The following is a 15,322-nucleotide window of genomic DNA, read 5'->3' as shown; positions in this document are numbered from 1 at the left end:
CATGGTGGTTTTAAACAGACCTGACCACAGAAAACAGAGATTAAGTATGAGTTGTCAGGCAGGATTCTCATGATCAAGCATTGTCTTTTATATTAGTACTCAATTATAGCTTGATTTTTAGAGTTATGTTTCCTTCTAGCCTGAATTAATTAACAAACCAGAATCTAAAACCTGATCCTGATCATTGATTATTTTATTTATTTTACCTGCATTGGATTCAAATAACCCACTATTCTCTGAGTTAATTACTAATTATGATGATTTTGGTACTTTCTGCATCTCCTGAATGCAGATGGAAAGTTGAAAATCCAAGTCCGAATTTGGGGGTAAGGGAACACAGAGTATGCTTTTGTTTCTGGGTTGATGGATATAAGCTGGTTAATAGTTGGTGGATTAGACAGGTTTTCTGAAATTTCTTCAGAAGTCTTCCATTTCAGGAGTTCTGAATACTTTGGAACCTATTCACAACAGAGCACCTCTCCATTCTTAATAAAAGCTATCACTTCTATTCCAAAGATGTGCAACACAAGAGACTTCATGTAGCAGACAGGTGTTGTGTGAGTTCATTTCTTTAGGTGAATTGCCGTGTGGTAAGATTGGTGGCTAATAAATTTTGCAAATAAATAAATTTCTGAAGCATTCATATAGCCTTACTTACAGACAGGAGACCAAGACCCAGTACTTCCTAGCTACAGTTGAGGTAGCTTCAGGATGTCATGTCATTTTATGCTTGTTTTATACTTTTGCTTTTCGTGAGGAAGATTCAGAACAAATTTTGAGTTAGGCTGGTAATTCCTTCATTGGTTTTTGTGGGTTTGGACTTCCTGAATATCAGCTTATTTTAACTTGTCTCTAATGGTTTTTCCCCCCCAGTGCAGTGTGGCTGTTGATTATTGTGTACTTTCTATATACATTTGAAAGTGTAGAAAGCCCTTTTATGCTTGGTATCCTGTAAACATGTCTAGTGTATAATAAGTTCTTTTTTTATAAATACATTTAGCCTGTTTCTACCATTAACCTCCTCCACAAATATGTATGAAGACATACTTTTGGTTTATAAATGTGGGGAGAAGCAAGGGTGGAAAGACTGTGGTAGTTTTGCTAGTTCTGAAAAAAGTGCTGTTACATATTCTTTTTTCTCTATACATTACCGTCCTTGAGCAGTTATTGTTTAATGTAATCTGAAAAGGGAAAGGGAAAAAAGAAAGGGGGGGGAGGATCTGAAGGAATCTGTAGACTAAATAATGTGTTTTATAGAAATTGCGGGCGCTATTGAAGAGGCTGGTAGTTGCCATCTGGTTGGTGTTTATTAACGAAACATCAGTTTTCTTGGCTGCTAAATATGTTTGGTGCCCTTTTCATTGCAAGATTGAGGAACTAATAAACACATGTCAGTTTAGTTTGTTAGCTCCTCTGGGCCAGGGGCCTGCTCTTTTTGTATTTCAACTATTCCCTAAAGTATCATGTGTCTCCATTCATATGTAAGTTGCCCTTGGATCTGTCTTCCTTTTTCTTCCACTTCACTCTGTCTTCCAAATTAATCTTGCAGATCTCTCTGGTCTGAGAACTTTGAGCTTGCTGTATACCAGGAGCTTGCAAACTGTTCCAAAATGTTTAAAACACAAGCAAATAAAATGTCAATAAAGCAACATTTTTTAAAAGTTATATAATCACTGGTGTTGCAAAACAGAACTGATTTATTCATCACAGACTTTTATCTTCCCTTTTCATGTTATCAAGACGATAACACTGCTAACTAGTTTGGTGGCAAGGTTGTCTGGCTAAAAGCTCAAAGAAAATTATATGTCTGAATGGAGATTTGTTTTATCCAATACATTGCACAGGTACTATATTGTGACCTGCCACTCCCTCTCTTTTTTAATTAAATGTGAAACCACTTTTGGTCACGCTTTATACTTCATCAGAAGCCTAATTATGATTACATTCAAAGGCCGGAAGGAAATCACAGTATTTTAATATTCATTTTACTGATTTTGCAGTTTGCGGTACAATTAAGAGTTCAAAGCCTTTTGCGTCTTGAAGGTCATAAGGAAGAAAAAAAAAAGATGTGCTTGAGTCCAGCTCAACTCTACATCCTTGTAGTTTTCTTTATGGAAATAGTTTCCCATTTCTGTTTTCTAGGAGATTTTTCTGACTTTCAAGTCGTTTTCACTTATCCAAGTATTAACCTAACCCAACCCTGCTTAGGTTGAATCCAGCCAAAGTTTCAAGAGTTGTTCATAATTATATTCTCTTAACTGGATGGAAACCTCTGAGCACTAGTATTCCATATTTCAAAACACGCCAACTTGGAAGCAAAACGAAGAGAGTGTTAAAGATATCTTTTTGTTTCCTGTATTGTGAATGTGTGAAAATTTCTGCAATATTGGGATCTGAATATGGACATTTAGACAAAGCGTTGCATTGATTTAAAAATAATCTAACTTAGAGTGACATGAAAAATTAGAATTGGGAATGCTGAAATCAATTAGGCTTGAAATTCTTCCATTTTTTACAGGGGGAAAGCAGAAAATTTAAAACCACATGCTCAGTTTTGTTTTATTTGAAACTTTATGTAGCTTTATAGTGACATGTGCCTTTGTAAAAAGTAAATAAAGATTGGGTAGCTTGTTCATGCTTTGCAAATGTTTCAGACCTTTATTTTTGCTGTCTTGTCATATTCCTTCACCATCTTCAGGGTTTCTTCCCTAAAGTATGTGGCAATATGTCGATAAAGATTCCCAGGCATTCAGGTAGAGTTGTCTGGAAGTTGAGTCATGGTAACTGGAATTCTTTGAAATGTTGGTTGGTTTGTTGGTTTGAAATATTTCTTCTGAAGAAGCTACTTGGATAAGCACTAAAACATTTCAAACCAACAAGAAAAGTTCAGATCTTTATGTGTAGCACTGTTCTGTTGTTAATTAAAACAGCTTGTCTATTTTGGGGTTCTACAAAGCCTAAAGCGAAGGTAAAACAATATAACGGTATAAGTGTTATTCTTAATGAGTGTATTCTATCTTAGGGAGTACATTATTTTCTAAATCATGAAGAAGGCTAAATAAAACTAGATTTGTTTTATTTTATTTTATCATCCATCTCATAACGAAACAACTCTGGGTGGCTTACTGCATAAATCTATCTATCTATCTATCTATCTATCTATCTATCTATCTATCTATCTATCTATCTATCTCTATCTATCTATCTATCTATCTATCTATCTATCTATCTATTTGCCACCCATCTCACATATAATCATAATTAATAAAATCATAATTAAACAATGAAGAAGAAGGGAATAGGATGTGCGGGGAAATAGGGCGTAGAAGTGCCTCTTAATTCATCAACCACCTTTAATGTGATACCCGCTAGGGCCCCCAGTTTCAGTTCAGGGGGAAAGATGTTCCAAAGGGCGGGAGCCATAGCATAGAAGGTCTTTGTCCTGGACCCTGCCAGCCAAAATTCCTTGAAGGGGCTCACAGGCTGCCTCCTCTGGGGCAGGCCAGTCCCAGTGTGATGAGGCAGTTCCTCAAGTAACCTTTAACAAACAGCTGAGAAATTCTGCATTCATTTTTGGTCCAAAGCAGGTGTCCTCAACCATTTTCAAAGCATTTCTAATCCTACTACTAAAGATACTCCTCAGTGAAGCTGAGATGTTAGTATGTATTATGTAGGCTAGCGGCTTTCTTGGCATTAATGCATTTTATATGCAGGATTGAAAAATGTGGTAGCACAATGCTATCTATATGTATGGTTCCAAACAGGTGAGAGATGTTTCTAAATGCATATACAAAGTAATAAGCTTGTAAATCTGGGGAAAAGAGTATACTATAACTTTGCCCCAGTGTGTAAATTTTCTATATGTAGGGAGTTTTTAGAAATACAATATTCATCTGTGGTCCAGAATAGTACAGCCAAGAAATCGTCCTCAACTCACTTCACCTATTAACTAGAATTTAGCATATAATGTAATGACTAACTTCTGGCTTGTGTGCTTTCTTTTCATTCTTTGCTGCACTTCCCCCCTTAGCTTACATAGCAGTGATGCTGCCCCGTTATCTTTTATACTGCATTTCTAGAGAGAGAAGTTCTATGAAGGTTGATGGAATTAAGGAGTGTCTCCATATCTCCTTCTAGACACACAAGTTGAGTTAGGGCATGGGTATCTAAGGAGATGGTATTGAATACTCTAAAATAATTCCCCCCCTGTAAAGTGACTCTACCAACCAGTTTCTTTAAAATACTAAATAAGCATGTTTAACATATTTTAAAAGCTTTTAATGAATCCAGTTACATGTAGACCTGGACTACACAAAGTAGAATGAAAAAAATAGGGGCAGGAGGAACTGTGCTCCTTTGCTACATTTCCTAAGGTGCATATAGTTGTGCAAGTAAACAAAAGTAGAACAAAACAAACATCACAGTGATAAAACTGCTGATAAATCTCTCCCCCCCCCGAAAAACTACTATTCTCCTTGCAGAAAACTTTCACATGGATTAGCAGGAGTGGAAGTTATCTCTTACTTGCACTTCGGAGCTGGTATAGCCAATATCATTTTCATTGTATTATACTACATCATTCTGCTGCATGCATAAACTAGCGGTCCATATGACTTGGTTGTAATTGTATCAGTCTCTCTATGCCTGCCACTATAAGCCCCACTTTTCTAGGTATAGTCACAGGTCACTGGATGTAGCAGCTGTTTAAAATTTTCACAAGGCTCCCAGGCAACACAGAAGTTGGATGGTTTCTTACAATTTCAATAAAGTCAGTTGTGCTTCATCCAATCTTGATGGTACCAGGGAAGACCTCCGGCATTGGAAAGGAGAACAAGGGGTGACATGATAGCAGTGTTCCAATATCTGAGGTCCTGCCACAAAGAAGAGGGAGTCAAGCTATTCTCCAAAGCACCTGAAGGCAGGACAAGAAGCAACAGATAGAAACTATTCGAGGAGAGAAGCAACCTAGAACTAAGGAGAAACTTCCTGACAGAACAATTAACCAGTGGAACAACCTGCCTCCAGAAGCTGTGAATGCTCCAACACTGGAAGTCTTTAAGAAGAGACTGGACAGCCATTTGCCTGAAATAGCATAGGGTTTCCTGCCTGAGCAGAGGGTTGGACTAGATGACTTCCAAGGTCCCTTCCAACATCATCATCATCATCATCATCATCATCATCATCATCATCATCATCATCATTATATCATCATCATCATCAATACATGTGCTCATAATTTCCAATTTCAAGTCCCAAACAGCCATTTGTCTGAAATGGTATAGGTTTTCCTGCCTGAGCAGGAGGTTGGACTAGATGACCACCAAGGTTCCTTCCAACATCATCATCATCACCATCACCACCACCACCATTATTATTATTATTATGCTTGGAGTATCTAGAAACTAAAACTAAGTTTGAATCAGACCAGAATAATAATAATAATAATAATAATAATAATAATAATAATAATAATAATAATTAATAATAATAATAATAATAATAATAATAATAATAATAATAATAATAATAATAATAATAATAATAATAATAATTATTTTTCTGGTCTGATTCAAACTTAGTTTTAGTTTCTAGATACTCCAAGCATGCTCAGTTTCTTTACTTAGAGGTATATCATGGAAAACCGTGTATATATACATACATACGTGCACACACAAACATACATTCCAACTCAGCTACACCTTAAATATCCTATCAAAAAGACAAAGGACCCACTGGCTGCCCATGAACAGAGGAAAGAGAGGAAAGCAGTTTTCAGTCTTTTAAGTTTGATCCCTTTAGTAACAGCTGTTTCTCAATTACCAGGCTTTTTTTTTCCTAGGCAAGAGTTGAACTTCAGAGCTAGTTAGTTGTGTGAAGAGAGAGCAGACCCACCTGCTTTCTTTCCTGGTTCTGTTTTGTTGATCTGGGGAAGCCTTTCTTTTGCACAGGAGCCCTTTTGTCTCTCTTTTCCCCCCAACCAATTTAATAATAAAAAAGGCATGTGCCTTTTCATTTTAGATAACTGTTATCTCTTGTAAAAGTCTACATGAGGATAAGTAATTGACTGCACTTGGCGCTGGTACAGTAGAAGGAGGTTGTTTGATCAGTCAAAGCTTTTGTACCCATCTTAGAGGAAAAATTATGAGATGATACAGGAACACGTCGAAGTTAGTCCTTTTCTTTCTTCCTCTCCTTCCCACCATATTTACCCTGCTTGGTAAGTCCTTTGAAACTCTGCAGAGGCTTGGAAGGGAAATTTCAGGATGGCCTGTCCATTTCAGAGCTGTAGCTAAGAAGTTTTGCTTGGTTAGACTTGAGGCTTGTCATATTGGCATGTGTTGCCCTTTATCTGAATTTTAAATCCATTTCCTGAATCCATATAAATCTTTCCGTTAGCCAAATATCAGCAGAGTGAATCCATATAAATCCATGTGTACTTGATTTGGTGGGTTGCTTTGCTATCAGGCAAATAATTTTATTTTTTAATAAAACTGGAAAAGGATCCAATTTTGGTGATTTCCTTCTTCAAGCATGTTCAGGCTTGTAGATCATTTATATTTGTCAGTTTGGCTAAAATTTTTCTGGGTTTGCAGATTTCTCTCTCTTCGGTTTCATTTCGGATTTGTAACAAGATTTTGCTTTGTGATCTGCATACAGATAAGGCTTGCTTGTATTAACATGAATCTTCAAGCTTGGTGAAGCTTTAATGTGTGTTTTATCTGCAGCTGAGGTCACACTGGAGTGCTTTTACCTTCTCATTCTTTATTTTACCCTCAGAATGTTCTCCTCCTTTTTCTATCTTTCTGTTAGGATCCTGGTAATATAATCCCAATCTATTTATTTATACACGATTCCCAGTGGTTTCAAGGGGTGAAGCAGGCTGTCTCTAGTTTATTTACTGGGAGCTCCAAATAGAACAGAGTAAGTGTCACATCTGAAACACTCAAAAATCTGGTGAACCTACTACGTTTTGGTATTAGTTTAGCCTGGTGTTTTTCAAATTGCCAGTTTTGGCAGAATTCCCCAGTGTGGATCTCTGGTTAATGAAGACTTGTACCTTTTTCCAGTTATCAAACAAGAATGACTAGCAGTCTGATTCAGTCATGAACTTCACACATTATTTTAAGCTCTATGGTTTTTGCTTACTTTGGACTCAATAAATAATCCCAATTGTTGTGACTTCACAATGCATATCACCCAGCTGACGTTAAGCCAGTTTCTCTTCATCAGCAGGATGTGTGTTCTTTGGTATCAATGTTCAGGATAGTAGTCTAAGTATGATCGAATAAGTTTTATTTTAAATATATTTTCTATTTGGTATTATTTTTAACTTTATAACTAACTGACAAGCCACATCCTAAATTATTGGGTGTAAATTATTTTAAAGTCAATGGCACCTGCTTTCATTTCTGCATACATATTATTAATGAGTATTCAGAAGTGGATGGGTTTTTCTTAGAATAATCAGTCATGCTTTAAAGTAAAATACAGAGTTTCTCAAACTTGGCAAATTTAAAACATATGGACTCAACTTCCAGAATTCTTGAACCACTTGTTAAGGTTGAGAAATGCTCAAATTACCTTCTAAAACTCTTCCGTGAACTTGGGTCTCTACTAAATCCTTCTAAAGTTTCTTCTTAAAATGGTGTTGGCTAAAATTCTTCTTGATCCTCTGATTAAGTCAGATTCTAAAATAATGTTTCTTTTCCCTAGAGAAATGTCAGTGGAGAAATAACTAATTTTAAAAGACTGATGAACTGTTTCTTTAGTGGAAAGAAATGGGTTGAAAACTGCAAAAAAAACCCCAAAAACATGCAGATTCACAAATGAATAACAACCTTTTCCTATTAAGTAGCAAAATCAAGAAAATGGTTTGATGTTAGATATGAGACATGAGCTCTTGTGGCCTAAAGTCTCTTTTATCACATGCAGAATTGTACAGTTAGCCAGGGAATTGCGATACAACTTTGCATTTATGATTGATTGATTCAAATTATTAATGAATAAAAAATATTCTTCAATAACAAAGCCATATAACCTTTTGCTATTGTGCACCAAACGTTTTGATATTAGCTTTGCAGTGATGAAACATTGTTTGTTGTAGAAATTTATAGCATGTAAATGAATCAAACAATCAAAATGCATTAATAATGCTCAAATAAGCCCTGTAAAGTTGATTTTCAAATATCCAAATATAATAAATATAGTATATACAGCAAATATAGCAGCCAGTATTTTTTTTTTCTCACTGGCCTGCAAAAATCTGTGAAAAGCTGCAATTTTGTTCTGGATATCAAATATTTGGCTCTGCGGTAAAGATACTGGATTCATCAGCTGGAAAGTTGACAGCTCAGGTTCAAGATCGGAGTGCCATGCAATGGGGTGAATTCCTGTACTTGTCCCAACTCCTACCAACCTAACAGTTTGAAAGCATGCAAATGTGAGTGGATAAATAGGTACCACATGCTAACCACGTAATCATGGAAAACTCTTTGGGCAGCGCTGGTACAATGGCCTTGAAATGGAGATGAGCAGTGCCTCTTATAGTCAGCAATGACTAGCATAGTAAAATCTGTAAGGACTCCTATCAAAAATTTATTTTTTTCCATTTTTTGTTAGTGCACTTGATTTTCATATTGAGTAGGAAAGAGAGTTGGATCATAGTATCCCTTATATCAAGGGTCTTCAAACTTGGCTCTTTTATGACTTGTGGAATTCTGGGAGCTGAAGTCCACAAGTCATAAAAAGGCCAAGTTTGAAGCCCCCTGCCTTATATCCAGCTTACTCATTTATCTAGATAAAATTCTGGATGTCTGAACCTGGAAATTCTGTGATAATGTGAAACTGATATAATGCAACTTGAATGCAGAAGAAATACAGTTCATTGATTCACATTGTCAGTCGTGATAAAATTAAGCTGTGAAAAGTGTGGAGGAAACAGTGATAAGGATTTGTCAAGTGATATGTTTTATTGGTACAGAGATAACCGGATGGAGGTATAAATGGGTAGCTTTCGGTAGGCTCAAGCCTATTAGTAAGGTTCAATTGCATGAGGCAAACTATTCGTCAGATGCTTATGAGATTAGTTTTGTATTGAGATTATTAAGGCTTTCATCATTGGTGCGTTTTGCTATAGAGCTCAGAAAATATGTGAGGGTAGAACATTGTTGTCTTGATCGTCTCAGCATATAATTGTTGTCTTACCACGAATCGGCAGTTACAAATTGGAAAATGCTTAGTAAGGGGAGTCCCTGGCAGGCAGTATGACAGCATTTTGGTTATTATACAGAATGATTTAAGGCTGGACAGAACTGGTGGGTTAATTCTAAAAGTTACATGTTGTTAATGTTCTACAGGCAACCTATAATTTGAACAAGGGACATGTCAGCATCATGATGGTTGGTCCCTGCTAAGTATTAAAGTTAAAATTGCAATAATTGCAAATTGTAAAATAGCTCCTTTTTCATTTGTATAAGAGACAAGTTAAAAATGTTAGTACCCAGAGATAGTGTTGTAGGTGTAGGAAACACGTCCCATTTTACAAAATGATAAGTTGGTGAGAAATGGGCAAAACCTCTGACTGTTTTGATGTTATGAAAAATGTAGAAAATGTCTAGGTCTAGGGACTTTATGTGGCTGCCCAAAAGGATTAAGGGGCTATTCTTAAAGACAAATTTTGGGGAAAAGGTTTTTTTTCTTTCATCCCATGTACTTACCAAATTGCAATTTTTAATATAAGATCATTCCGGAGAAGATCTGTTGATGTGGTCACTAAAATTTTACACCAACAAGATGGCATATAATCAGCATGTGAAAGAAGGAGAAGAATAGTAAACTGATCTCTAAACATATCATTTTAAAAATATGATTTAATACATTTAATTATGTTTGATTACATTTTGTTTTGTATGTTTCCTTTCTTACTATTGTTTAGAATGTGGGCCTTACTTGGTGGTCAAAGACTAAGTGCAGCTCTAAGTCCAGAAAGGAATGTGTATCCTGGTACAATGGGTAGTATGTTGTAAGAATGAATGAATGAATGAAAAAATGTGTATTTCTTATTTTTTCTTTATGTAATTGCTAAGGAGATACTATAGAGATTTTTGTTTATTTTACAGTATACTTCAAGAATGTAATAGGCAGGTAAGAATACAATTGTTGCTTAAATTTCCTACTTTTTCATAAGAAGAATTCAGATATTTAAAGTTGAGGCTTTAGCTATTTCAAAATCCAAAGTTTGACATGATGGGTTTTTTTTGTTTTCTGTTTGTTGGATATGTTGAGACACTTCTTTATTTTAACAATATGGTGACATGTTCATTTATAAATTCTAAAAAAAAGTATTAAAACTACTGTTCCGTATTGACAGCTGTCTAGTATTTGCCAGATGCTGTTCTTTGAGGAAGGTGTGGATGATGATGCTGGTTTTCAAGAAGAGTTCCCAGGAACAGACAACTGCAGCAGAATAGGACAGAGTACATACCAACTGTTTATAATCAAGGAGAATAGAGCACATCTTATTAAAGTTGTGTTGAGTCTTGAGAAGCTACATTTCTTCATGATCATCTGTCTATAGTGGGGTGCATACTTTTTTTGTTTTGCTTTTAGGGTTAGACACCACTTTTCCTTCCAATGACATACTGGGGCACCCATTTCTCAAAATAGGCTAGTTAAATTTAATTACAGTTACATTAAATTTAGTTGATTCTTCATGTCTGTGACTAATTAAATCATTTGTCATATTAGAATTTGCAGTTTGATAACTATATTTTGAAAGGATCTAAGTGTTTCTTCCTAGGTTTCTGTAGGTGGGATCTGGACCTGGAATCTCATCTTCAGTTGTATCTGGCAGAAATATTCCAATTTTTTCCCCTCTTAGGAGTAACAAAGCAGTCTTCTTTTCCTCTGCAGTTTTGTTGCTTTGCGATCTTTCAAGATGAATAATTTGCCTGTAGTTATTCTTACTTTATGTATCTAAATCCATAAAAAGACATGCTATTAATAGTCTTGCTATATTAGATAACAGCTGCTTCACTGATAACACATTGATTCCACAAGAGCTAATTTTTGCAACTATATATGGAAAAACCATTATTTCCCACTGAATCTAAAAGACAGGAGTTCTGGAAATCAGTGTCTAAACATTACAAGGCATTTACTTTGCATGAGTTTTGAAACTGAGTTATGTGGTTTACAGCACAATTTGTGCCTCCCATGGTATTGCTCAATTTAAAGTTTCATTACTCTCAGTTGGCATGGTCAGTATTCTGGGCGTGCTGTTGACTGTGGTTCAGCAATATTAGCAGAATGTACCCTAATCCAAATGCATTGTAAGTCATAGCAGCCTCACAGTTTAAGGCAGAGATGTGAGGTGGAATGAGCGAAACAGCATCTGCACCTGATTTTCTTCCTTACATAGTTAAGAACAGTTAATGAAAACATAAGAAAAGGTTATTTAGATTGGAGGATCAGACTGAATGAGGAAAAAAAGACAGTTTATTTGGAGTCCCCTCCCCCCCCTCTTTTTATCTCAAACTATCCTGGTGCTACCTTTTTTTTAAAAAAAAAAAAGAATAGACGAGAGAATATATTCTTGAGACAGAATATATTTGGAGGCTGGTGGCACAGTGTTTAGACTGCAATATTGCAGGCTAATTCAGCTTACTGCCAGGAGTTCCATTATTGTTTGGGGTAATATGCTGAGTCTGTAAACCACCTAGAGCACAGGTCTGCAACCCGCGGCTCCGGAGCTGCATGCGGCTCTTTCAGCCGTCTCCTGCGGCTCCCAGTCCTCTGCCATGTGCAGTTAAAAAAAAAAAAGTGGGACTAAAAAAGTTGAACCAATTAATTCAAATATGCAGGGTAGGTGCATATTGCAGGACCATCTGCTGCCGGGAACGAATTCCCATCACCCAGTATGCTCACAGAGAGAAGGCCTCCTCAGGGTACCATCAGCTAGGCAATGTCGGCTGGCGACCCCCAGGGGGAGGGCCTTCTCTGGGAGCGCCAGTCCTATGGAATCAGCTCCCCCCTGAGCTTCGGATGGCCCAAAATCTCCAATCCTTTCACCGTGGCCTCAAAACACTCCTATTCCACCAGGCTGACCTGGACTGACAGGCATTTTAATTATATTTACAATTTTTAATTTATTTTTAGTTTTTAATTTTAATTTATTGCACAGATGATTTTAAATTTAATTTTTATCTTAATTTCTGTACTTATTATATGTTTTGTTGTTAGCCGCCCTGAGTCCTTCGGGAGATAGGGCGGGATATAAATCCCATTAATAAATAAATAAATATCTCGCCTTGGCTCCACTCTTCAGTCAAACCCTGTTCTGCGCATGCGTACATGTACGCGCATGCGCACACATTTTTTGCGGCTCCCAGTTTTTCCTTTTGTGAGGGAACCAGTTCTGAGTGGCTCTTTCACTGTTTCAGGTTGCTGTTCCCTGACCTAGAGAATGGTATAAAGCACTATGAAGCAGTATATAAGTCCAAGTGCTAGTGCTAAGTGCTATTGCAATTTGATGACTGCTTTGCTTAGTTATGCTTCAAAGTTACGACAGTGCTAAAACATGACCTTATGATCAGTCCTTGCACTTATGACCATTAGCTTCTTTGTCCACAGCATTGAGATTTAGATGCCTTGCAGTAGATGGGTGTTCAGAACTGTTGCAGTGTTTTGAGGTCATCATTTCCCTTTGTGTACTTCACAGCTAGTGTCAGTCAGTAGAGAATCTGGCAATAAAATCACAAGCCATGTTCATGTGATGTCTCACTTAATAATAATGGGTGATTCTCTTAATGACCGTGGCAAGTGAGGTTGTAACCTGGGGTGACGATGTGATGTTATGCTTAACCACATTGCTTATGATAGAATTGTTGTTAAATGAGGAATACCTATATATTTGTTCTTTTACTTTGATTCATTTTACACTGGCAGCTTTTAATTTATCATTCAGTTTTCATGACATAATCAAATAAATGCCAAGAAAAAATCACAGGCAAGTCTGGAACATAATAATACTTCTCCACTCAGATTTAATTATTGTATACATAGACTGCCTTTTTCTGAGAGGTTAAGTTGGCATAGATAGTCATCCTATCTGTTGTCATATTCCTAGGGATCTTATGAGATAGGCAAGGATGAAAGACCAGATTCCTCAGTGAGCTTTCAGACTGTACCTGAACCAGACTCCCCAGCCCTCCTTTATCTTCTTAACCATAATGAATGCCACATAATTAATCTTCAGCAGAACTCTGCATGATTTAAAAATGAATGAAAACAAGTATTCAGATCTACAGTGAACATAACAACTTTCTGCGGTTTATTGGAATGGCTGTCTATTTTGGGATTTAAAAAAACCCTGTAAAAAGGATGTAACTGCTTTAAGGAGACAATTCATTAATGGGACTCTTAAAGCAGTTGCAGGTTTTTTTAAAAAAAGTTCATATGTAAATCTAAATATTGGGCTGGTTTAAGAATCAGAGAGTGAGGGGCTGCATTTCACTTCTAAATGTTGTTCAAACTTACACAACTCTTAAGAAATTCTAAGGTATACCTGTTTTGGTAGATGACATTACATACAGCCATCATGACTAGTACTTATTGATCCTTATCTTCAGTTAATTAACTTAATGCCTTTTGAAAGCAATGCAATTGTATAGGCGTTAATATTTGTGGCAGAAAATTCCAAGGCATTCAGTTAGGTAGAGTTGTGCTGAAGATTGCTTTCATCTCTCCTTCCATCATTTCCATTCAGTTTGTTGGAAAATGTATATTCCAATGTATTTGCAGTTATAAAACTTGTGTTCACAACACAATTTTTGATGATACTCTCATGGACTGACTTCAGAAAGTAAAATAAACAAGCAGTAAACAGAGTGGCATGCAGTCTATGCATCAAAACTTTGTATTATCAATAGTTTTATCTTGGAGTCATTTCTTAATCATTCCTAGTGTCAAATTTCCCTTTTTCATTGGAAATACCTCTCTACAACTCTCCCCCTTTTTGTCAAGTTTTCGTTGAATCATTCCTAAAACTTTAGGATTTGGATCCTGGTCAATGTGCTTTTGCTTAGATATCACACACACACACACACACACACACACACACACACACACACACCAGAGTGAGTGCCTGTTACTCGTCCCAGCTTCTGCCCACCTAGCAGTTCGAAAGCACGTAAAAATGCAAGTAGAAAAATAGGGACCACTATGGTGGGAAGGTAACAGCGTTCCGTGCGCCTTTGGTGTCTAGTCATGCCGGCCACATGACCAAGGAGACGTCCTTGGACAAGTGGCTTTGAAACGGAGATGAGCACCGGCCCCTAGAGTCGGAAACGACTAGCACGCATGTGTGGGGGAACCTTTACCTTTATACACACACACACACACACACACACACATATGGCGGGAGCAAAATAAATTGCAATGTGCAATCCAGACTTCAGATTTCCTTATGTTGATCTGTGTTTGCCATTTGAATGCCCATCCTCTCATTATGTTCTTTGCTAGCACAACAGCTTGCTGTAGTAGGCCTTTATTTCAGTTTTATTTATGAGGAATAGAGCTATTAATTTGACAAAATCGCAGTGAGTTGCTTCATTAGCAAATTGAGATTAATTTAAAAAATGAGACAAAATGATAATTAAAAATGAGACGCTTTGAAATTGAGTAGATCTGGGCGTGGACCTTTGATTAATTTTTAATTTGCTTTTTCTGTGCAATAAGAAATGGGTGAATCAGCTTGGCTAGCCAAACCAAACTCTTCTTGTTTTGGCCAGACTGTCATTGTCTGATATCAAGTGTATAACTTTATGCTTCTGTATGATTTGGATTTTAACTAATCTGCTTGAAAACTTTCCCTACTGACATCAGTGCCATAGAATTGGCTTCAAAATTGTGTCTCATTCACTGAGTATTTTTCTTTCTTTTTTTTTTTTTTACAAAAATTGTGCCTCTATTGCTTAGAATTCATGTAATATAAAATGCTCTGAACCTCCGAGAAAATGATTTGGTGAAGCAGACAGTATCCAGAACCAGGTAGCCAAGTCTCTTTTTTCTTTCTTTCTTTTCCTATCTATCCACAGGACTTAATCTGAACCAAAATTTCTTCCCTGGAATTTGATTCGGTGCCAGATTTCAATCTTGGGAATATTTATCACGGAGAGTTACTGTGAGTATGAACCATGGCCATTCAGAAGCATGAGCCATTTCCTCTTTGTTTTGTCTGAGAACAGGCATTCGTGTTCAGGAGTCATATCTAGGGGAACAAAGGTGTTAGCTTTTGAAATTTGAGGTAGTGTTCACTACGTAA

The 15,322-nt window shown here is 36.7% G+C and overlaps 1 protein-coding gene across 4 annotated transcripts in view; it reads left to right on the top strand.

Annotated features, from left to right (window-relative positions):
* Positions 1 to 15,322, top strand: part of TRPS1 (transcriptional repressor GATA binding 1) — a 280,036-nt gene that overhangs the window by 24,992 nt on the left and 239,722 nt on the right. For 3 of the 4 annotated variants that reach the window (XM_083359820.1, XM_083359819.1, XM_083359817.1), the window contains exon 2: positions 15,096 to 15,181. The exons of the other annotated variant lie outside the window; for it this stretch is intronic. The gene's annotated coding sequence lies outside the window, so the exon portion shown is untranslated. The remainder of the gene's footprint in view (positions 1 to 15,095; positions 15,182 to 15,322) is intronic. 4 annotated transcript variants of the gene reach the window in all.

This window comes from Vipera ursinii (assembly GCF_947247035.1).
Source record: "Vipera ursinii genome assembly, chromosome: 3".
Taxonomy (NCBI): Eukaryota; Metazoa; Chordata; class Lepidosauria; order Squamata; family Viperidae; genus Vipera; species Vipera ursinii.
Note: the sequence above shows the minus strand (reverse complement) of the source record. Positions and strands in the feature narration are given on the sequence as shown.